General features: G+C 44.2%; 1 protein-coding gene and 1 pseudogene across 1 annotated transcript in view; both read left to right on the plus strand.

The window, feature by feature from the left end:
- The window catches only part of FRMD4B (FERM domain containing 4B), a 352,299-nt gene that overhangs the window by 57,913 nt on the left and 271,354 nt on the right, over positions 1–23,032 (plus strand). The gene's annotated exons all lie outside the window — the stretch shown is intronic.
- On the plus strand, positions 8,297–9,655 carry LOC133045767 (transformer-2 protein homolog alpha-like; annotated as a pseudogene).

A 23,032-nucleotide genomic window follows, 5' to 3' on the forward strand; every position in this document is an offset into this window, starting at 1 on the left:
CTCACCATCAATTATACACACTCAGTGACTAAGAGTATTTTCCATCCCTCTACTACCTGTGGTACCACCTCTTCTGTTACTTTTTAGGTTTGTTGACTTTTTTAAACTCAAAATACATACATATATAGTAAAGGTAACTTTACATGCCTACTATAAAAGAAAGACCAATAATCCCAGCCTAAAACTGAAGATTATTGGGATATTAAATTCAATATAAACATGTCTTTGTTGTTAAGCTCCATCTAGGTCCTCCTAGAGGCTCTGCTTTTTCTCTGTACAACAGTGGGAATAGAATTGGTTTTAGAGAAGTCCTAAATAATAACACGAAACTGAAACTCTTTGAGGACTATTTAGAGGGATTGAAAGAGAAGCAAAAAGGGGCAACATTTTACCCTGGATTTGTGGTATTATTGAGGGGCCCCTCTGGGGACCCCACGAGGTCATCTCAAACAGTAGCACATGCCCACACTTTGGCAGTCTCTGGACCAACTTGGCAATTCCTGTCTCCTTCAACATACTTCAGGAGATGTTGGTGAAAGCTTTGATCCTTAAATTAGAGGAAAGTTGGTGTGAGTACCTAGAAAAACCTCCTCTGTGAAATGGGTGCATGAAACTTGCTTTTTGAAGAAAGATATTATAGCAGGTCCCCAGGTCAGACTGGGTTAACTTTCCTGGCTCGCCCCTCACTTCCACCCTCCCTCTTTCTCCCATCCCTTCCCCTCTTCCTCCTGTCTCTTTCTCTCCTGCTTCTCCTTCCTCCTCCTCCTCACCCCTTATTAGTCATGTTCATAGGACCAGTCAGTCACCTGAGGGAGTCTGTGTCTGATCATTAAGTACAGGAGCAGACACACTTCCCATGTCTCCAGGGTATGACCTGCAATTCCCAGCCTACTCACTTCTGTGATATTCTCAGGGCTGCAGAAGCGCTCTCAGCAACAATGCTTGTTTAGGGTATTTTTAAAGTGCCTTGTCTCACTGCAGCTTTTACCTTTCAACCCCTCAGAAAACAAAGGAAAGTCTAAGGAACTTGAACTTGGGTGCCTAACAACAGGTCCAAAGGAACATTTTGGCACAAGCAAATCAAATGAATAATGCATGTTCAGTTGTTTCTGAAACACAGGTGATGATTTTTACCCCCAGCAGAATTTCAGCTTTTAAAAGAATCTGTCTTGTTTATTCAATTATTGTTGTCTGTGGTGTCCCTTTATGGAAGCAGTTAGCATAAACACATCTAGTCAGTATTTGTGGAATTTTCTGCTCAGTATTTTGTTGTGTGCTCAGTCATGTCCAACGGTTTGTGACTTCATAGACTGTAGCCTGCCAGGCTCCTCTGTCCATGGGGTTTTCCATGCAAGAATACTGGAGTGGATTGCCATTTCCTTCTCCAATGGATCTTCCCAACCCAGATAACAAACCTACTTCTCTTGTGTCGCCTATATTGGCAGGGGGATTCTTTACCACTGTGCCAGTTGGGAAGCTCACTCAATCTTTTGGGAATTGTCCCCCAAAGAGCCCTATTCCCCTGGTTTCTGTAGGAGCAGTGATTTGATACACCAGGACCCTGTTCTCTGTTGGGGCTGGTTTGTCCAGGAATAGGGACCCGACTTCAGCTGGGCCAGCTGGAACTCTTCCCTGGGATGCTTGAACTTGAGACCCTGAAGGTTGAGGTTTTCTCTCTCCCGGTGGGGATTGAACTTGGAAAAGGTGAAGCTTGGGAGCTTCTGTGGCCAAGTTTGCATCTGTATAGAAAAGGTCAGTGAACCAGAAGATGAAGTTGACATGCAGAAGGAGAATTAGCATTCTGATGGCTTTTGAACTCCAGATTATATCCTTCTTGGGCCCTGGCTTCCTGCCTGCCTTTTCTATTGCTTCACTGGTATGTAAAGTATGTAAAGTCACAGAATATCCTTCTCTAAATTTCCCCAAAGCAAAAATGCTTCAGGTGTTTCACGTTGGAATTTATCCATCTGTAACCACAAAATGGCCTAATAAATGACAAATGATGGTTATTTAATCTGAGTCTCATGCAGTAACCAGTCCTATTATGAGCAGAAAAAAAATATACGGACCAGGAAATTATGAGCCAGGAAATTAACATACACTATTTCAGACTCCAGCCCTCACAGCAACACTATCGGGGTAAAGTATTGGTTTGGCCAAAAGAGAATGAAACATACTTTACCATATGTAAAATAGATAACCAATGGGAATTTGCTATATGACTCAGGGACCTCAAACTGGTGCTCTGTGACTACCTAGAAGGATGGGATGAAGTGGGAGGTGGGAGGGAGTTTCCAGAGGGAGGGGACATATGTGTACCTACGGCTGATGCATGTTGATGTATGGCAGAAACCAACACAATATTGTAAAGCAATTATCCTTCCATTAAAAATAAATAAATTAAGGGAAAAGAAAAAAAAGAAAACGAAAAAACAGTCCATTTGCTCCACCAGAGAGTAGCCTCTGTGAAGGCAGAAACCCTGTTTCTCGTCTTCATTATTGCCCTTCACATGGCTTGTGCTTAATGTGCTTAAATGGTGGCTAGAACACATGAATAAAATAGCACAGGCTGTGCATCAGTGGTCTGGGGTTTAAGACAATTGAGCTCTATGATATTGGAACATATCTTCCAGTTGAAATTCTTTGGTGTTTGCTGTGTTGAACACTTGATGTTGTAATCATACAGGTAGTATTTGAACTTGTAGCTTTGGGGACAAAAATGCTCATACTAGTATCAGAAACCATGTTTCTTTCTTCCTTTATTCTTAACCCCGCGTGCTGGAAGATTTCTGTCACTTGTACTTAGTCGTTACCAGCAGGTATATGAGCTGAGACTCAAGATGAGGAAGCAAGAGAAGAGCAAGTAATTCAGACCACTGGATAAATTACTGGGGGGCTCTATCATCCCTTGGGCATTTGTGTCTTAGAGACTCAAGTGACTCTCTAATTTTTGAATTATGTAGGGGAGGTTGGAGCAGGCTTCCCTGGTAAAGTATCCACCTACAATGCAGGAGACCTGGGTTTGAACACTGGGTTTGATCTCTGATCGGAAAGATCACCTGGCGAAGGGCATGGCAACCCACTCCGGTATTCTTGCCTGGGGAATCCCGTGGACAGAGGAGCCTGGCGGACTATGGTCCACAAGGTCGCAGAGAGCTGGACACGCCTGAGCACACACGCACACACGTGTCCCCTGTGCCACGCTATGCTGTGTAAGTTGCTTCAGTCTTTGTGACCCTGTGGACCGTAGCCCGCCAGGCTCCTTTGTCTTTGGGATTCTCCAGGCTCTAAGAATACTGGAGTGGGTTGCCATTTCCTTCTCTAGGGGATCTTCCCAGCCCAAGGGTTGAACCCACATCTCTTGAGTCTCCTGCATTGCAGGCAGATTCTTTACCGCTTAAGCCATTGGGGAAGCCCCGTAGTGGACACTTACCTACCAGGTATATAGAAGATTCAACTGCCTCACCCTCATGAAGCTGAGGATTAGGGGAGGGAGCGTGTGCACTTGAGGAAGAAGAAACACCAAAGAAAGCAGAGGCTGTATGTTCACAATTGGTCTCCTCCCATTCCTACTAGGTAAATTACTCCTGGAGAGAGGGTCCAAAGGTTTTTCCAGTCTTCATTTCTTTCAGGGCAAGTTCTTTCTCCTCTGCTTAAAATCATAAGGAGTTCCTCAGCACTCCCCCTCAAGTAGAGGTGTTAGAGCCCAGATTGCTCTTATTTCCGGAGGATAGGATATGTGGAAGGAATTAGCCAAAGATACAGTTCCCCAGAGACTCACTTCAAGGCTTGAAAATACTAAGAGTCACCAGTGTGGATCAAACTCACAGTCTCCTGGAGCTCCCAGTATACCCAGTGGCCATCTGACCCGTGGCAAGTCCCTATGAGATCTTCTCATAAAACTCAGCTGATCATCTGAAGTAGAATTCGCAAAATAATGTCTTTCTGTACAAAATCCTCTTCCAAGGAATAGAGCCATTTGACATGAAAAGTCGAACCAAACAATTCATTATCTCCTTGCCAGGCCATCAGGAGCATGCTCTGGAAAGAAATATGCATCCTGGCGAAACAATAGCCTTGCCTATCCATGTCAGCACGATTTCCATAATGGACTGCATGATGGTGCCTTCCTGACGTAATTGCAAGAAGCCTCCCTAGCTGCACTGAGAAGTTTTATTCGCTACCATAAATAATAAACTTGCTCTCTGCAAAAGTAACCTCTTTGGGGAATACAGATCAGAAACGTTCCCATCATCTTGGAGTCTTTAATGTGTTTTGCAGCTGAGTGTCTTGGGGTGTATTTCAACAAACCTCTGAACTAGATTTTTTTGATTCCGTCCCGCCGGGAACGGTGCTATACCGCTGTTAATCTGGAACATTCGCGGCATCACAGCAATTTGGTGAAATTGTAATTGAAACATGGTACTTGACCCCGAGGGGACCATGGAGAAAGGGATTTGCTTTGGTGACGCCTTGTACATCATTTAAAACCTGCTACCGCTGAATCCAAGTCTTGCTTCTGTCTTAATTCTGTAAACCCTTCATTGACAGCCATTTTAGCCGGTCTGCAGAACACGGTGCTTCTTGCCAGCTCTGTCATTTTTCTCTATTTGTCTGTCTTTATTTTTCCATAAATTGAATTACCCTGATTAATAATAGGATTGTGAAAGAGGAGCTTGTTATAGGATTCTGGTGACTATCAAAAGAATATAATTAAACCATAGTTGTGCAGCCTAATTGAGGAAAAGACAGTTGGAATGAAGGGAAATTGGTGAAATTCAGTTATTAATTTCATGTACACAGGGTAATAAGCTGGGCTAATTTGGGATCACTGATTGCTGGAATCCTTCTGAGATCCACCTAAAAAGAAGAGATGAAAAGGAGGTATGGTTTTACCCATTTCTAAGTAAATAGGCGTGGGTAAATCTTTGGGAAAGTGCTAAAAGGCATTTCTTTTAAATCCTGTTTACATCCTGAAGTTGTTTTATTGAAAAAATTGTCAGTTGAAACAAACACAATTAAGCCTCCCTTCTTCTTTCGTGGAGGCAGCTAGCTGTGTGTCCCAGTATTTATTTTTCCTTTTTTTCTAGTAGAAATAGAGCTGGACATATGACCACACAGAATAATGACCACGTTTCTCAGCCTTCCTTGCAGTTGAGTGCTACCACGTGACTAAGTTCCAGCCAATGAGATGTGATGTATGTGATTAATTTCTGGGTTGTACCCTTGCAGGGGGGATTCCCTGGTGGCTCAAATGGGAACTGCAGGCAGTGGGTATCCACATCATCTCTGCCTTCTTCCCACTGGCTGGAGGGTGTGAGTGCGGCGGGGACCCAGAGCAGCTGGTTGAGCTGGGAAGATGGAAGCTGCCTGCTAAGGATGCAGGAGGAACTTGGTCCCAGTGATTGTAGAGCCACCGTAACCTGCCCAGGACCTCTTCTGCGAACTCTTCTATGAGAAAGAAGTCAACTCTTGTTCTTGGTTAAGAGACACGCTTTTCGGGCATCTTTGTTACATCGTCCTAATCTGTATTCCTCACTCTGGAATTTTGAACCCAGGCTTTACAAGTCATGGGTCTGTATTGATAGCACAGTTGGGTGCTTTCCACAGCAGATAATAGATTCCAGGATGCACACAGGTTTAAATAGTGAAGCAAAATGTTAACTCTCAGAACAGGAAGTGCAGAGATGGGGCAAGCTTTCAGGTTGCTTGATTCAGGGGCTCAATAATATTCAGAAATGAACTTTCTTCTCCCTGTCCTCTGCCATTCTCTTTTTTTTAAATTTAAATTAGTTATAGTTTATTTACAATGTCATGCTAGTATCAGGTTATAGAAAAGTGATTCAGTTATACATATATTACACACACATTCCTTTTAAAATATTCTTTTCCATTATGGTTTATCCCAGGATATGGCATGTAGTTCTCCGTGTTGTGCAGTAGAACTTTGTTGTTTATCCATTCTGCTCATTATAGCCTACATCTGCTCACTCCAAACTCCTACTCCATCCCTCCCGCAACCCGCTCCCAGTCGTCAGCCACAAGTCTGTTCTCTGGGAATCTGCTTCTGTTTCACAGATGGGTTCATTCATGTCATATTTTAGATGCCACATCTAAGTGCCGACATAAGGCATTTTCTTTCTCTTCCTGACTTCCTTCACTGAGTATGATAATCTCTGGTTGCATCCCTGTGGATACAGATGGCATTATTTCATTCTTTTTAATGGCTGAGGAGTATTTCAGGGAGGCCTGGTGTGCTGCAGTCCCTGGGGGTCGCAAAAGGCCAGACAGCTGGGCGACTGAACAACAGCAGAATTCCATTGCATGTATGTACCACGTCTTTGCCGTCCGTTCGTCTGTTGATGAACATTTAGGTTGTTTCAATGTCTTGGCTAGTGTGAAGGGAAACTCCTTTTCATTAGTCACAGTAGGAAGTCTCAGGTTGAGATCCCATTGATCCCACATAGATTCTGTACCCAGATCTAAACCAGAGATGGACAGGAGAAAGTGGTGCTCGGAGGGACCAGTCACGTTCTATCCCTGGAGCTGAGAGTAGTCTCCCTCCTCTCAAACACCGGGGATCTGGAGAGGCTGATTCTTCTAAAGGGCATCCAGGGACTGTGCCAAGGGAAGACGACGTGGATCCTGGGCAGGGACAACTGACAGAGGACCGCTGTGCTTCTGTGACCTCATTTAGGCCTTGTAACAACCCTGGGCACATGCTGTTGTTATCCCCATTTTACAGGTGGAAAAACTGAGACTCAGGAGCCCAGATGACTTGCCCATGATCATATCGATGATAAAGGTAGAACTAGGATTCAAACATAGGACGCTGTTAGTACCTTTGGGCCTACCCTGAATGTTGTCTGTGGACAAATCTACACACCGACAAGCCTCTTTTTGTCTTTTGCCTGAGCGCGTTCACCCTCTACCCACAGGACTGAGCTCTTTCTCACTATGGGACAGTCCAGACATGCGGGAGGGCAAGTGGACATCTCCAGGCATGACCCTCAACCAAGAGGGATAGGAGCTGTGGAACAGACTGTAGCTTCCCTGCCCCCACCGAGGGCATGCTGTCACAACCTCTCAGGGTTCCCAGGGAGACTGAACCCCACTTATTTACCACCGTAACCTGCTCACAAAGGTCCTGTGTATTGGCTTCCTTCTTCTCCAAGCCTCGCTTTCTTGCTTCCCTTTATGTTCTTCCTCAGAGCATTTCCCCCCAAACTACCTATCCCTGAATCCCTGCCCCAGGCCTGCTTTTGAGAAAACCCATGCTAAAAACATTGTTGCTTCCCTGGTGGCTCAGTGGTAAAGAACCCGCCGGCCAGTGCAGGAGACACAGGTTCAATCCCTGAGTGGGGAAGATCCCCTGGAGAAGGAAATGGCAACCTACTCTAGTATTCTTGCCTTGGAGCTCCCGTGGACAGAGGAGCCTGACGGGCTACAGTCCACAGGGTTGCAGAAGAATCAGACATGGCTTAGCAACTAAAATAACAACAAAGACATGAGCCATCGGCAAAATCCTATCATGATTAGTTGGGATGATGTCAATAAAACCCTCGGAGCAGTGCCTGCCTTTTAGAAAGTGCAAAATCAATGGAGCATCATTTTGACTATCTTCCCTCCAGGTCACCCATAAGAATGGCCATGTAATTTCTCATCCAGATTGGACATTTTGAGCGTGAAAGAGGGAACTATGGCAATTGCTCAGTGAACATAAGTGAAAAACAGGACTGTCTCTAGGGCTCAGGATGTCTTATCACCCAGCAGTCATGACTTTAGTAGAAAGAGAACTCTCCATACAAAGGAAACAGTGTCAGCACCCATACCTGTTTCATAATTTCATATTTTTTCTATTATCCTTTCTTAAAGTTGAGACTTACCTTACTGTATCCCTTTAGTGCCTAAACAGGATAATATTAAACTTTGCATTTGCGGCCGGAGCCTGCGACCGAGTGGGAGTGGAGTGGAGTGGCCGTTGTTGCCGACTCTTTCCTCCTCCCCACGGTCCAGTCAGCGGGTTGATTAGGCCATCGGCCCTCAAGCCGAGACTTGTCTCTTATTTAGTTCTGGGGAGCGCCTGGCCGACATGAGTGATGTAGAGGAGAACAACTTCGAGGGCAGAGTTAATGTTCGTGAAGAAATTGAAGAGTTTTTTTCCAAGAATGTGGAAGATAAATCAAGATAAAAGAAGGCTAATGAAAAGCATTAAAGATCAGAAAATTAAAATTGAATGGGGGAAAAAATTGAACAGAAGATTGGTCAGATAGAAGCCCTTGAATATTTTTTTAAGGCTATTTTGAATTGTTTTGGGGAAGAATACACGAAGTATGAAAAATGAAAAACTCAATGAAGAATGACGAGAAGTAGAAAGCAAGAGTGAAGTAGAATTAAAAGAATCTGGAAGAATGAATGGGTCCTAGGTTAAGTAAATGAGTCTCGCTCTCAGTCAAAATCTCCAACGGGAACTCCTGCTCGTGTAAAATCGGAGAGCAGGTCAGGATCTCGTAGTCCATCAAGGGTTTCCAAACACTCTGAATCCCATTCTCGATCAAGATCAAAATCCAGGTCGAGGTCAAGGAGGCATTCTCATAGACGTTACACTCGATCCCGATCCCATTCTCACTCATAGGAGACGGTCTCGAAGTAGGTCATACACACCAGAATACCGGCGTCGAAGGAGCCGAAGTCATTCTCCAATGTCTAACCGGAGAAGACATACAGGCAGCAGGGTATATGGTTTTTAAGCGAATCCTGATCCCAATACTTGTCTAGGAGTGTTTGGCCTCAGTTTGTACACAACAGAGAGAGATCTTCGCGAAGTATTTTCTCGATATGGACCATTGAGTGGTGTCAATGTGGTTTATGACCAGCGAACTGGACTGTCACGAGGATTTGCTTTTGTTTATTTCGAGAGAATAGATGACTCAAAGGAGGCTATGGAAAGGGCAAATGGAATGGAACTGGATGGTAGAAGAATTCGGGTGGATTATTCTATCACCAAGAGAGCACACGCACCAACACCAGGCATATACATGGGCAGACCAACTCACAGTGGTGGCGGCGGCGGCGGTGGCAGACGTCGAGATTCTTACTATGATCGAGGGTATGATCGTGGGTACGACAGATACGAAGACTATGATTACCGGTACAGAAGAAGATCACCTTCTCCTTATTACAGTCGATACAGATCACGATCAAGATCTCGATCCTACAGCCCAAGACGCTATTAATAAGCAGAGCGGTTGCAGTTGAGGACATCTTTTTCTCTTTTTTAAATTCTGGACTTCGCCAAGCTTCTAATCCTTCCTCCTCAAAAAGAACCCTTAAAGAATCTTTGGTTTGTTTAGCATCTACACTTTGTCAATTGTATTGCTATTTTCCACCCCTTTTATTATATTCTTAAAGATGTAATTGTCATTTTTGAGTAGTTAAACATCTTGAGTAAAAAAGGAACCCCCAGTGTTATGCTTTGTAAATGATTTTTTGTTTGTTTTTTACTTTTATGGGAAATTCACTCCTAGCTTATCAAAATGAGGAAAGAAATGATCTTTTTAAAGCTTCTTTTGTGTTAGATATTGTATTAGACATTGTATTAGAGGTCTGCATTTACTACAAACTCCTTTTTTAACTTTCTTTTGGGGAAGTTAGTAGTAGTTCAGTCAGGTCAAGTTTGTCTGGGGTGGCATGGAACAGTCAAATAGTTGAGTGTAGAAAGTTTGAAGCTATAGAAAAAATGCTTACTTGGTCATTTCTTTTGAAGAACAGAATTTTTGAACCCTAAAAATTACATCGTTTTTTTTTTAGAAATGAAAAGCTTGTGGACTCCTGCAAAACATGTTGTATTTAAAATACATTTGTTGAAACTTAAAAACGTATAGTGTGATTTTTGTGTTGAATTTATTAAAGTTTAATCAGTGAAGGACAGCCCTTATTATTTATTATTTAGAGCAATTGTATAATTGCTATTAGAAATTTTGGTATTGGGACAATGGTTTAGGCAGGCTGTTTGTATAGAGTTCTTAGAAGTAGTGGGGGGGAGTAGTCGTCTTTCAAATAAAAGTTAATTTCTTTGAAAAAAAAAAAAAGAAAAAAAAAAACTTTGCATTTGCAAGTTGGCAGTGAAGTTGTCACCTACAAAGAACTGACAAGGGTATAACACACAGAAGTGCTTTTTGGTCTAAATGCAATGAAAAGGACTGTTCAAAGTTTTCCTGGTGGAACAGAGAATTGAATTTTGAGAGAACAAAAACTTCAGATGTCGAAAGCGTGGAACAGAGAATTGAATTTTGAGAGAACAAAAACTTCAGATGTCGAAAGTGTGGAACAGAGAATTGAATTTTGAGAGAATAAAAACTTCAGATGTCAAAAGCTAATACCCAAATGGGATGCATTTAAAAGAATATTAAGATCTCCATCTAAATAGTGTTGACTCAGAGTAGCCACTTCTTACAGTGAAAATAAGAAACAGAGAATGAGAACTCCAGTAAGGGTGGGAAGAAGCCTTCTAGCATCTAAGCTGGTGGATTCCAAGTGAAGCTGCCTCTCCCTGTCATCTGGAGGAGCTTTTGTAAATAAGAAAACTGGTCATTACCCAGCAGAGGCCATGCCTGGCCTAGCGGGGGTGGGGTGGGGTGGGGTGGTCAGCAAACCCTGGCCAGCAGGAAAGCTGGCCAGATCCTGCCACGTTCGTTGGTGGACGTATCATCTTTCATCGCTGCTTTGATGACACAGTGGGAGACTTGAGCATGGCAGCTAGAACACACCTCATAGAACCTACAAACCCTAAAATATTTGCTCTCTGGCCCTTTGTAGACCAAGTTTGCTGATTGCTAGTCTAGAGGAATCTGTATTTTAAAAAGCTTTCCTGAAGATTCTGGGGACACAACCAGGTTGGAGAAATACTGATGACAGTTTCTTTTCATTTATAAAAGCACTAAGCTGAGAGAACGAGAAGGGTGAAGTGACTTGCCCAAGGTTGCAAAACCAAAACAAGACTGAGAAACTTCTTCCTTTTTTAACCCCCGTCTTCCCACCACAGCATCCTCTCTCCCTAATGGTGGTCCTAGCTGCTATGGTTTTAGAGCCCAGACTCTTCACTGGACCACCGTCGGGCTCAGCTGACAGCCATCAGTTCCCTGGCCAACAACATTTGATGATGAATAATACAGTGACTTGACTAGGCATCTGGCACCCTAAGCTTCCCGCGTGCCAGAATGCCTTCCCTTTGTCATGGGCACCATCTGGATAGAAAACCATGTGGGATTTCCAGCAAAGGGTATTTGATAGACACGTGCCACAGAACTCTCTGAAGTGAGAAGTTTGTCAAGAGTGAGAGGGCTTACACATCGCCAAAGGGAATCATTCATTCATTGGTTCATTCATTCAGCAAACATCAACTGGGCACTTTACTATAAGCCAAGCACAATGCCAGGCATGGCAAATTTATTAATAGTCTCTGTCTTTATGGATCCTATAGTTTGATGAAGGAAGCAAACAGTAAATAATAGATAAAAAATAAAAAATAGATAAGTAGATTTGTTGTTTTAGTTGCTAGGTCGTGTCAAACTCTTTTGTGACCCATGGACTATAGCCCGCCAGGCTCCTCTGCTCATCGGATTTCCCAGGCAAGAATACGGGAGTGGGTTGCCATTTCCTTCTCTAAAGGATCTTCCCCACTCAGGGATCAAACCTGTGTCTCCAGCATTGGCAGGCAGATTCTTTACCATTGAGCCACCAGGGAAGCCCAGATATGTAGATAGGCAATTGCAGTTGCCACATGTGACACACACAAGACACAGTATGATAGAAACATAAGAGGCAGCAACTGTGAAATGCCTATTATGCCTCAGACACTTTTAAACATGTTTTTATATGTATTGACTCATTTAATGTTTACAATGGTCCTGTAGTGTTAGCAGCTTTTTTGTTTTGTTTTAAGTCGCTCAGTCGGGTCCGACTCTTTGCGACCCCATGGACTGTATAGTCCCTGGAATTCTCCAGGCCAGAATACTGAAGTGGGTAGCCTTTCCCTTCTCCAGGGGATCTTCCCAACCCAGGGATTGAACCCAGGTCTCCCGCATTGCAGGCAGATTCTCTACCAGCTGAGCCACAAGGGAAGCCCAAGAATACTGGAGTGGGTAGCCTTTCCCTTCTCCAGCAGATCTTCCCAACCCAGGAATCAACTCGGGGTCTCCTGCATTGCAGGCGGACTCTTTACCAACTGAGCTATGAGGGAAGGCCATATATAATAATGCCCATTTTACTGATGGGGAAACTGAGTCATAAGCTGGCTTATTGACTTGCCCAAGGCCACATGGCTAAGAAACGGTGAGGCCAGGATGCAAGTATACACAGTCTAGCTCAAGAGTTATTAACCATCGTGTTTTATGCTCCCCTAAAAGGGACACAGGCCTAAGAAAGAGCTGTTTAAGCTCATGTGATATCTTTTGTGATACCTGGAGCATACATAATGAATGTATGAATGGATTAATTAATGAAGGTATACATAGAATAGCTATATACATATATCTGTAAGAATTCTATCTGAACTCTTGTGAGCCCTCATTTTCTTCCCTTTCTGAGTGTTTGAGCTATTACCAGCTATTTCAGCGAAAACATTGCTGCACTCTTGTATGAAAGGTGAAATGCGATAATTAGACAGAGCTCATTAAATTAGTTAAATGAGTCTGAAGTAGGAACGAGAGAACCATGATTTACTAAAATGTTTCAAGTATTAGTATGCAGCGAGAATAATAAAAATAAGAAGGCAAACTCTTACAGGATTGCTACAGAAAAAAGGCCATCGATCATAAACACAGAAACACTGAAGACGTATATACTGCATTTTCTTAGCATAAAAAGCACTGTGTAAAAGTAAGCGAGTTAAGTCAGCAAGAGAAAAACAAATATCATATATTCATGCACATATGTGGAATCTAGAAAAATGATACAGATGCTCTTATTTGCAAATCAGAAATAGAGACACAGATGTAGAGAGCAAATTTATGAATACCAGGGGGGGAAAGCAGGTAGTGGGATGAATGGGGAAGTTGGTATTGACATACACGCACCACTGATACGTGTGTGCTAAGTCACTTCAGTCGTGTCCAACTCCATGCGACCATATGGACTGTAACCCACCGGGCTTCTCTGTCCTTGGGGGTTCTCTAGGCAAGAATACTGGAGTGGATTGCCACGCCCTCCTCCAGGGGATCTTCCCGACCGAGGGATCGAGCCTGCGTCTCCTGCATTGGCAGGCGTGTTCTTTACCACTAGCGCCACCTGGGAAGCCCTGTATACCACCGATACTGGATGGTATAAAATGGATCATTAATGAGAACCTCCTGTACCGCATGGAGAACTCTACTTGTGGTGCCTTAAATGGGAAGGAAATCCAGAAAGAGGGGCTGTATATATACATATAGATATATTTACACATGGCTGAGTCACTTTACTATATAGCAGTAACGGACACAGCAGTGTAAAGCAACTATACTCCAAAAAAAAGTGCACGTGTTTAGGAAGAATTCAGCTGATTTACATTCTCAGGGAGTGTGTGTGCCCTGGAGGTTGGTAAGGATCAGATTTTTCTGAGGCTACTTGAGGAAATCAGCAGGCAGGCGCTCTTCAAACCAGTTTAAAGTGACATATCTGTGAACCTCATGCAATGGATCTTTGAAACAAGTTGGAGAGCCTTTTGGAGCCACGCTCTCTGCTCTTCCCAGTCAAACAAGAAGGAAGCCAATCCACCAGGTGCGTTGTGCATTGTCTGACTGCACGGATGCTACTGCAGGCCATGCTTAAATCTTAACAGCCAACTTTGATCCTCTCGGTAATTAGAACTCTGAAGGTGTCCAAACATTTGTTCAGCCCTTGGGATCTTTAACCCATGTAGATGAAAGGGGAGAACGTTTGGTGCCTGTATGATTTTAGAAGCCCTCGAACCTTTAACATGGTTGGGCAGCGCATCAAATATCCACCTTCCTTGTCCAGTCCTTGTAACGGAGGAAAAAATACCTCCTTCACCACTGTTCCGCTAGCTCCTACTTTAAGGCCCAGTTGAACTTGGTCTGAAATGAGTCAGCATGAATATTTTGAGAAGACAACACTTAGTGAAAGTTAAAACTGTAGGAAGGAGTTCAGGACATGCTGCAAAAAATATGCTCCTTTGTTGGTATATTGATTATTTTGAGCTCTAGACACTTTGTATAATGTCTGTGTGTGTGTGTGATGAATATGGGAATCCCTGGTGATTCCCTGGTAAAAGAATCAAATTGCAATCCCTGAGTTGGGAAGATCCCCTGGAGAAGGTAATGGCTACCCACGCCAATATTCTTGACTGGAAAATTCCATGAACAAAGGAGCCTGATGGGCTACAGTCCTTGGGGTTGCAGAGTCAGACACAACTTAGTGACTAAACCACCACCATCGTATATGTATGTATATTTTATTGAAATATAGTTGATTTGCAATGTTGTGTTCGTTTCAGGTATATAGCACAGCATACACACACACACACACACACAGACACACACACACTGTCTTTTTCAGGGGGCTTTCCTGGTGGCTCAGATGGTAAAGAATCTGCTTGCGGTGCAGGAGACCTGAGTTTGATCCCTGGGTCAGGAAGATCCCCTGGGGAAGGAAATGGCACCCCACTCCAGTGTTCTTGCCTGGAGAATCCCATGGACAGAGGAGCCTGGTGGGCTACAGTCCTGGGGTCGCAAAGAGTCGGGTATGACTGAGGGACTAATACTTGCATTCTTTTTCAGATTCTTTTCCCTTAACAGTTATTAAAAATACTGAGTGTGGTTCCCTGTGCTATTTCATAGGTCCTTGTTGGTTGTCTGTTTTATATGTATATATATATATATATAAATATGGTATGTATATGTAATGCCAAACCCCTAGTTTATCCCTCCCTCATCCCTTTCCCCTTTGGTACCCATAAGTTTATTTTCTGTGTCTGTGGGTCTATTTCTGATATGTAAATAAGTATTAAGACATTTGTATCTTTTTTTTTCTTTTAGATTCCACATGTAAGTGATATCGTGTGATGTTTGTCTTTCTCTGTCTGGCTGATATAACTTACTGTGATAATCTCTAAATTGCCTTTACCTGCCTAAAGACAAATCCTTCAGAAGGTGCTCAGTTGTCATAAATCTCATGGTGAATTTCCTCTGCCAGGAGAGGAAACTAGAAGTCCTCACCACACCATGACAAAAACTTTGTCAAAAACTGGCATACCTCTCATCAGTTCCATTAGGGGTCCAATCATCTTTCTGGAAAAAAAAAAAAAAATCTTTTATTCTCCCCTAAGAGGCTGACATGGGCTTCCCAGGTGACACTAATGGTAAAGAACTCGCCTGCCAGTTCAGGAGACATAAGAGACTCGAGTTCAGTCCATTGGTCAGGAAGATCCCCTGGAGGAGGGCATGGCAACCCACTCCAGTGTTCTTGCCTGGAGAATCCCATGGACAGAGGAGCCTGGTGGGCTACAGTCCATGGGGTCACGAAGAGTCGGACATGACTGAAGAGACTGACATGCAAGAGGCCGACACGCCCAATTCTCTTTCCACATTAAAACGGGATTTAATCCTAAATTCTAAAGCTAGCTCTTTGGGTACTCATTTTCCTCTGGGTATCTCCCATGTATACATGAACCAAACGTTACAAACTTCTATTTCTTTTTCTCTTTATTAATCTGTCTTTTCTTAAGGCAACTCAGCTAAAAAATCAGAAGAGTAGATGGAAAAATATTTTTTTCTTCCCGACATTAAACTTTTGTATATCTTGCCTACTTCCATAGTATGATTTCCAAAGGCATTCTCTAATATCAATAAATGTGACTGTTCACCATCACATTACCAAGACAAGACACGTTGTTCATCACGTGGCAGGCCAATACAGTAAGAGGGGAATTGTTGGGAGCAAGATAACCATACATTGGTTTTCTGAGTCTGAGACTGGGGGATTGGTTTGGTAAACGAGTTCATAAATATGAATTTCTCGATTCTACCCATAAGTGACTTGATATTTTGACATCTCTAAATTCTTAACTATGTATGAGCATCTCCAGGTCAATCCACATTGTTGGCAAAGGCATTATTTCATTTTTTTTTTTTAAGAGCTGAGACTTATTCCAGCATATAGATGTACCACATCTTTGTCCATGAATTTATCCAGGGACCCTCTAGTTGCTTCCACCTATCCGTTACTGCCAGTCCTGCTGCAGTGAATTTTGGGATGCAGGTGTCTTTTTGAATTAGGGTTTTCCTTGACAACCATGTGGGAGCTCTGTTTTCAGTGTCTTCAAGAACCTCCACACTGTTCTTCCAGGACTGCGAGTGCTGTTGCCCGCTTCCATTCCCCTAAAGAGGGTAGGAGGGTGCTTTTCCACCCACGCCCTCCCTTCCCCGCATTACTTGGGTTAGGCTGTTTGGTGGCGAACACTGGCTGATACAGGTGGTATCTCGAGGCTGTTGTGACTTTACCTCCCAAGATGAGCGATGTGGGCATCCTTTCCTGTGCTATTCAAAAAACCAAACTGAAGAAAAAACAAATATACCGTGTTCATTCAATTAAAATTGAACTCTGGAAGTTGGCTTCCCCACCACCCGCCCTCTTTTGAATTCTTTTTCGTCTCACGACATTGTTTTCCGACTCTGGTTCCTCATGCCTTCCAAGCCTTACAGAAGCTCCGCTCGGGCACTTGTAATTCGAAGAAATGTCCACAAGGCGGCAGCACTTCTCAGCTCTCCGCCAGGGTGACGGGCAACCAGAACCCTAGAAAAGTCTGTCCTCGGGTGTAGCTTCCGGTGGAATGTGCTGGAAGAAAGAGCCCAGGGTTCGTGTCTGCCTGCTGTTTTCCAAGTAGCATTCCCTTTGCCAGACATCCCAAGCTCTGCCCTAACGGTGACGCCGAGGGTGCTGTGGTCCACAGACCGGGTGACTGCCGAGGAAGGCAGCGGCAGGTGGGAACCCGGTACCAGAAGCCCTGGCGAGCCGGGGGCCTTTCAAAGCTCTTCCCGCACAGGGGCCACCGTTTCTTGGGTGTACTCGAGTTGCGTGAGGTGGAGGAGGGCCCGCCTGGACCGGACGCTTCGGGCCCAAGAGAGGCTCATCGACCGGTACCTTGTCCCCAACTCCCTCAGCTGCACCCACGGTTCATCCTGGGGAACTCCGGGCGACCTGGGCTCCGGGGATGTGACTAGCAGTCTAGTCCCCGAGGACTGAGGGCGACATTCTTGGGGGTACTTTACAGTCCTCTTTTTTTTTTAGATTTGATTTTGCTTTAATGTTGACATATACTTGAATTCCTGTGATTTGGTTTTTTCAGTGAAGGAAAACAGACTCACTTATAATATCAGCTCTTAGTCACTGGTCTTTTGCTGTACAGCTTATTAGAGACTGTTTGAGTAGCATTCCCTGTGCTTTGCAGTAGATGCTTCTTGATGATCTGTTTCATATATAGTATTGTGTATGTGTTAATCCCACCCTCCTAAGTTCCCCCTGCCCTCCCCTTGTCCTTCTTTACCCCAATTTTTCCCCCCTTGGGAACCATAAGTTTCTTTTTGAAGTCTGTTTCATGAATGAGAGCAGTTGTCTGGTGGTTTAGATTTGACCTCTGAGAGTTATCACAGTTGTTCTGTTGTACCCATCTGACTTCTTTCATTAGCACAGTCATCTCCAGGTCCATCCGTGTGGCTGCAAAGGCAGTAATTCGTTTTCCTGACTAAATTCTATTCCATGGGACCAAGTGACCTCATCTTCTCCAGGCGTCTATCCAGGGAGCTTTCGATTGCTTGCATTGCCCATGGTGCTGCAGTGAACTTTAGGGAACAGGTGTCTTTTCAAATTATGGTTTTCCTTGGCCTGCAGGCCCAGGGGTGGGATTTCAAGGTCACATGGCAGCTGCGTTTTTAGTGTTTTCAAGAACCTCCACACTGTTCTCCATCGTGGCTGTTGCCTGCATCCATTCCTCAAAACAAGGTAGGAGGTCCTGTCTGATGCATGCTCTTGCTTTCACTTATTCCTTGTGGGTCGACTATTTGGTGATGGCCCTTGTGAGTGGTGAGAGGAGATATCTTGCTGCAGTTTTGATTCCTAGCTCTCTAAAAAGGGAGCATGTTTGATTTCTAGCTCTCTTATGGAGCATGTTTAAAATATGTCCTTCTTAAAAAACCAAAGAGAAGAAAAAAGAATAAACCATGTTCATTAAATTTAAAATGACTGCTGGAAGTTGGGTTCTCCATGATCCACCCATTTCTGAATTCTGTTTCAGTCTGAGGATATTGTTTGCAGGCTGGTGACTTTTATAGGCTTCCCAGGTGGTGCTAGTGGTAAAGAACCCATTTGCCAGTGCAGGAGACATAACAGGAGGGGGTTCAATCCCTGAGTCCATTCCTGAGTTAGGAAGATCCCTTGGAGGAAGACATGGCAACCCACTCCAGTGTTCTTGCCTGGAGAATCCCATGGACAGAGGAGCTTGGCTGGCTACGGTCCATAGGGTCGCAAAGAGTCAGACACGACTGGAGCGACTTAGCAAACATGTCCTTTAGAGCCTCGCAGGCCTGGGGACTCAAGCTCTCAGCAGCACTGCTCTGACATGTGTAGTTTTGGGAAACGTTGAGGTGGCAGCATTTCTCAGCACCCTGCAGGTGGTTTGGGCAACCAGAGCGCTAGAGAAATGGAGCTCCTCGGTGGCAGCTTCCAGTGGGATGTGCCTGAAGAAAGAGTCCAGGGTTAGTGTCTCCGTGCTTTTTCCCACATAGCATGTCCTTTCCCAGAAATCCCAAGCCCCTCCCTAATGCTGTCCTCCATGGGCTGGATGACTCCCAAGGAAGAAGGCTGCCTGCGGGAACCCCGGCACCAGGAGACCTGGGGAGCGGGTAGGTTTCCAGAGCTTCTTCCGCTCAGGGGTCCACCTTTTCCAGGATTTACTCGACTCGTGTGAGGTGTAGGAGGACCCGCCTGGATCAGGAGATTGGGGTCCCATCCCCACGTAATGGGGCACTTCAGGCGCCTGAGGGATTCATTCCCAGGTATCTGGTCCCCAACTCCCTCAACTGCACAACAGTTCAACCTGGGGGACCTGGGTCAGACCTTGCTCCTGGGTGTGACAACGGCCCAGTCCCTGAACCTAAGGGCAGTATTCTTGGCATTTCTCTGTTGCTGTTCATTGTTCAGTCCCTAAGTCGAGCCTGACTGTTTGTGACTCCATGGACTGCAGTATGCCAGGCTTCCCTGTCCTTCAAGGTCTCCTGGAGTCTGCCCAAACTCATGTCCATTAAGTCAGTGTTACCATCCAACCGTCTCATCCTATTGCCCCCTTCTCCTCTTGCTCTCAGTCCTTCCCAGCATCAGGGTCTTTTCCAATGAGTCAGCTCTTTACATCAGGTGGCCAAAGTATTGGAGCTGCATTTTCATCACAAAACCTTCCAATGAATATTCAGGATTGATTTCCTTTAGGATTGACTGGTTTGGTCTCCTTGCTGTCCAAGGGACTCTCAAGAGTCTTCTCCAGCACCACAGTTCGAAAGAATCAATTCTTGGGCGCTCAGCATTCTTTAATGGTCTAGCTCTCCCATCCATACATGACTACTGGAAAAACCATAGTTTTGACTCTGAGGACCTTTGTCAGCAAAGTTATATCTCTGCACTTTAATTCCTTGTCTAGGTTTGTCATAGTTTTTCTTCCAAGGAGCATGCTCTTAATTTCATGGCAGCAGTCACCGTCCACAGTGATTTTGGTGCCCAAGAAAATGAAATCTGATGCTGTTTCCATTTTCTCCCCATCTGTTTGCCATGAAGTGATGGGACCGGATATCATGATGTTCATTTTTTGAATCTTGGAATTTTATGGCAGCTTTTTCACTCTCCTCTTTCACTTTCATCAAGAGGCTTTTTAGTTCCTCTTCACTTTCTCTTCACTTTCTGCCATTAAGGTGGCATCATGGGCATATCTGTGGCTTTGATATTTCTCCTGACAATCTTGGTTCCAGCTTGTGCTTTTCCAGCCCAGCTTTTTGTGTGATGTACTCTGCATATAAGTTAAATAAGCAGGGTGACAGTAGACATCCTTGATGTACTCCTTTGTCAATTTTGAACCAATCCAATATTCATGTCCAGTTCTAACTGTTGCTTCTTGACCTGCATACAGGTTTGTCAGGAGGTAGGTAAAGTGGTCTGGTATTCCCATCACTTCAAGAATATTCTAGTTTATTGTGATCCACACAGTCAAAGGCTTTAGTCAATGAAGCAGAAGTGGATATTCTTCTGGAATTCCCATACTTTTTCTATGATCCAGCGGATGTTGGCAGTTCGATCTTTTAAAAATCCAGCTTGTACATCTGGAAGTTCTTGGTTCACATATTGTTGAAGCCTAGCTTGAAGGATTTCGAGTGTTTCCTTGGGCGTCCCTTGTGGCTCAGCTGGTAAAGAATCTGCCTGTAATGCAGGAGACCTGGGTTCGGTCCTTGAGTTGGGAAGATCCCCTGGAGAAGGGAAAGGCTACCCACTCCAGTATTCTGGCCTGGAGAATTCCATGGACTCTATAGTCCATGGAGTTGCAAAGAGTTGGACACGACTGAGCGACTTTTGCTTTCACTTTTCACTTTTTGCTAGCATGTGAAATGAGTGCAGTCCTCTTAGATCAGGAGATTGGGGTACCATCCACAGAGGACGGGGCACTCCAGGCCCAAGAGAGGTTTACTTGCGGGTACCTCGTCCCCAGCTCCCTCACCTGCAACGGTTTAGCCTGGGTGACCTGGGGCAGCCTGGGTGTTGGGATGTGACAACAGCCCAGTCCCCGAGGCCTAATGGCAATATTTTTGGCTTTGGTTTACTTCCTTTTTAGATTTGATTTTGCTTCTGTGTTGGAATATAGTCCACTTACAGTGCTTTGGTTGTTTTGGTGTATCGCAAAGGGATTCGCTTATACATACATCAGCTCTTACTCACTCTGTCTTGTACAGGTTCTGAGAGACTGAGTAGCATCTCCTGTGCTTTGCAGTAGGTGGTCCTTGATGACCTAGTTCTTACATAATAATGAGTATGTTTGAATCCCACGTTCTTTAGGAAGTTCTTTAGAGTACGGGTGTCTTTTGAAATTATGGTTTTCCTTGGCATACAGGCCCAGGGGTTGTATTACCGGGTCATGTGGCTGTTCAGTAGCTCAGTCATGTCCGACTCTTGAGACCCCATGGACTGCAGCACTCCTGGCTTCCCTGTCCTTCACTATCTCCCAGAGTCTGCCAGACTCATGTCTATTGAGTCGGTGATCCCATCTAACCATCTCATCCTCTGTTGCCACCTTCTCCTCCTGCCCTCAATTTTTCCCATTATCAGAGTCTTTTCCAATGAGTCAGCTCTTCGCATCAGGTGGCCAAAGTATTGGAGCTTCAGCTTCAGCATCAGTCACCATCGGAAGTGATTTTGGAGCCCAAAAGATAAAGTCTGTCACTGTTTCCTTTTTTTTTCCTTTTATTTGCCTTGAAGTGATGGGACCAGATGCCATGATGTTAGTTTTTTAAATGCTGAGTTTTAAGCCAGCTTTTTCAGTCTCTTCTTTCACCCTCATCAAGAGGCTCTTTAGTGGCTCTTCACTTTCTGCCATTATAGTGGTGTCATCTGCTTATCTGAGGTTATTGATATTTTTCCTGGCAGTCTTGACTCCACCTTGAGCTTCATCCAGCTCAGCATTTCGTATGATGTATTCCGCCTGTAAGTCAAATAAGCAGGGTGACGATACACAGCTTTGACATACTCCTTTCCCAGTTTGGACCAGTCTGTTGTTCCATGTCTGGTTCTAACTGTCGCTTCTTGTCCTCCATACAGGTTTCTCAGGAGCCAGGTAAGCTGGTCTGATATTCCCATCTCTTTCAGAATTTTCCACAGTTTGTTGTGATCCACACAGTCCAAGGCTTTAGCACAGTCAATGAAGCAGAAGTAGATGTTTCTCTGGAATTACCTTGTTTTTTCAGTGGATGTTGGCAATTTAATCTCTGGTTCCTCTGCCTTTTCTAAATCCAGCTTGAACATCTGGAAGTTCTCGGTTCACATACTGTCGAAGCCTAGCTTGGAGAATTTTGAGCATTTCCTTGCTAGCATGTGAAATGAATGCAACTTTGCAGTAGTTTGAACATTCTTTGGCATTGCCCTTCTTTGGGATTGGATGAAAACTGACCTTTCCAGTCCTGTGACCACTGATGAGTTTTCCAAATTTGCTGGCATATTGAGCGCAACACTTTAACAGCATCATCTTTTAGGATTTGAAATAGCTCAGCTGGAATTCCATCATCTTCACTAGCTTTGTTCACATGATGCTTCCTAAGGCCCACTTGACTTCACACTTCAGCATATCTGGCTTTAGGTGAGTGATCACACCACCATGGTTATCCAGGTCATTAAGACTTTTTTGGACTACAGGCCCAGGGATGGAATTGGCAGGTCATGTGGTACCTCTGTTATCGTTTGTGAGAACATGGAACTGTTCTCCATCGTGGCTGTTGCTACTTCCATTCCTCAAAACAAGGTAGGAAGGTTTGGTTTCAGGCATTGCTTCCCTTTCCCATGTTCCTTCTGTGTAGAGTGTTTGATGATGGCCATTGTGACTGGTACAAGGAGATACCTTGCTGCACTTTTAATTCGCAGACCTTCAAAATGAATGTTATGGAATATATGTAAAAAATGTGCTTTTTTTTTAAAGTTTATTTTTCTTTTCTATGACTTTATTGCAGTGTAGTGTACATGCCACAGAATTTACCCATTCTAAGTGTAGTTTGATGAGTTTTGGTAACTTTATACCATTGTGCAAGCTTCATCCAAATCTAGTTTTAGATTATCCATCATCCTCTAAAACTCCCTTCTTGCCTCCAGCCCCAGCAGCCATTAATCTAGTTCTGATTTTATAGTTTTATCAGATAAATGAAATCACATGTAATCTTTTGCATCTGGTTTCTTTCACTTAGTGTAGTTTTGAGGTTTTGTTGCTCATATCAGTGGCTCACCCTTTGTTATTGCCAGG

This window comes from Dama dama, chromosome 24 (genome assembly GCF_033118175.1).
Source record: "Dama dama isolate Ldn47 chromosome 24, ASM3311817v1, whole genome shotgun sequence".
In the NCBI taxonomy this organism is placed as follows: Eukaryota; Metazoa; Chordata; class Mammalia; order Artiodactyla; family Cervidae; genus Dama; species Dama dama.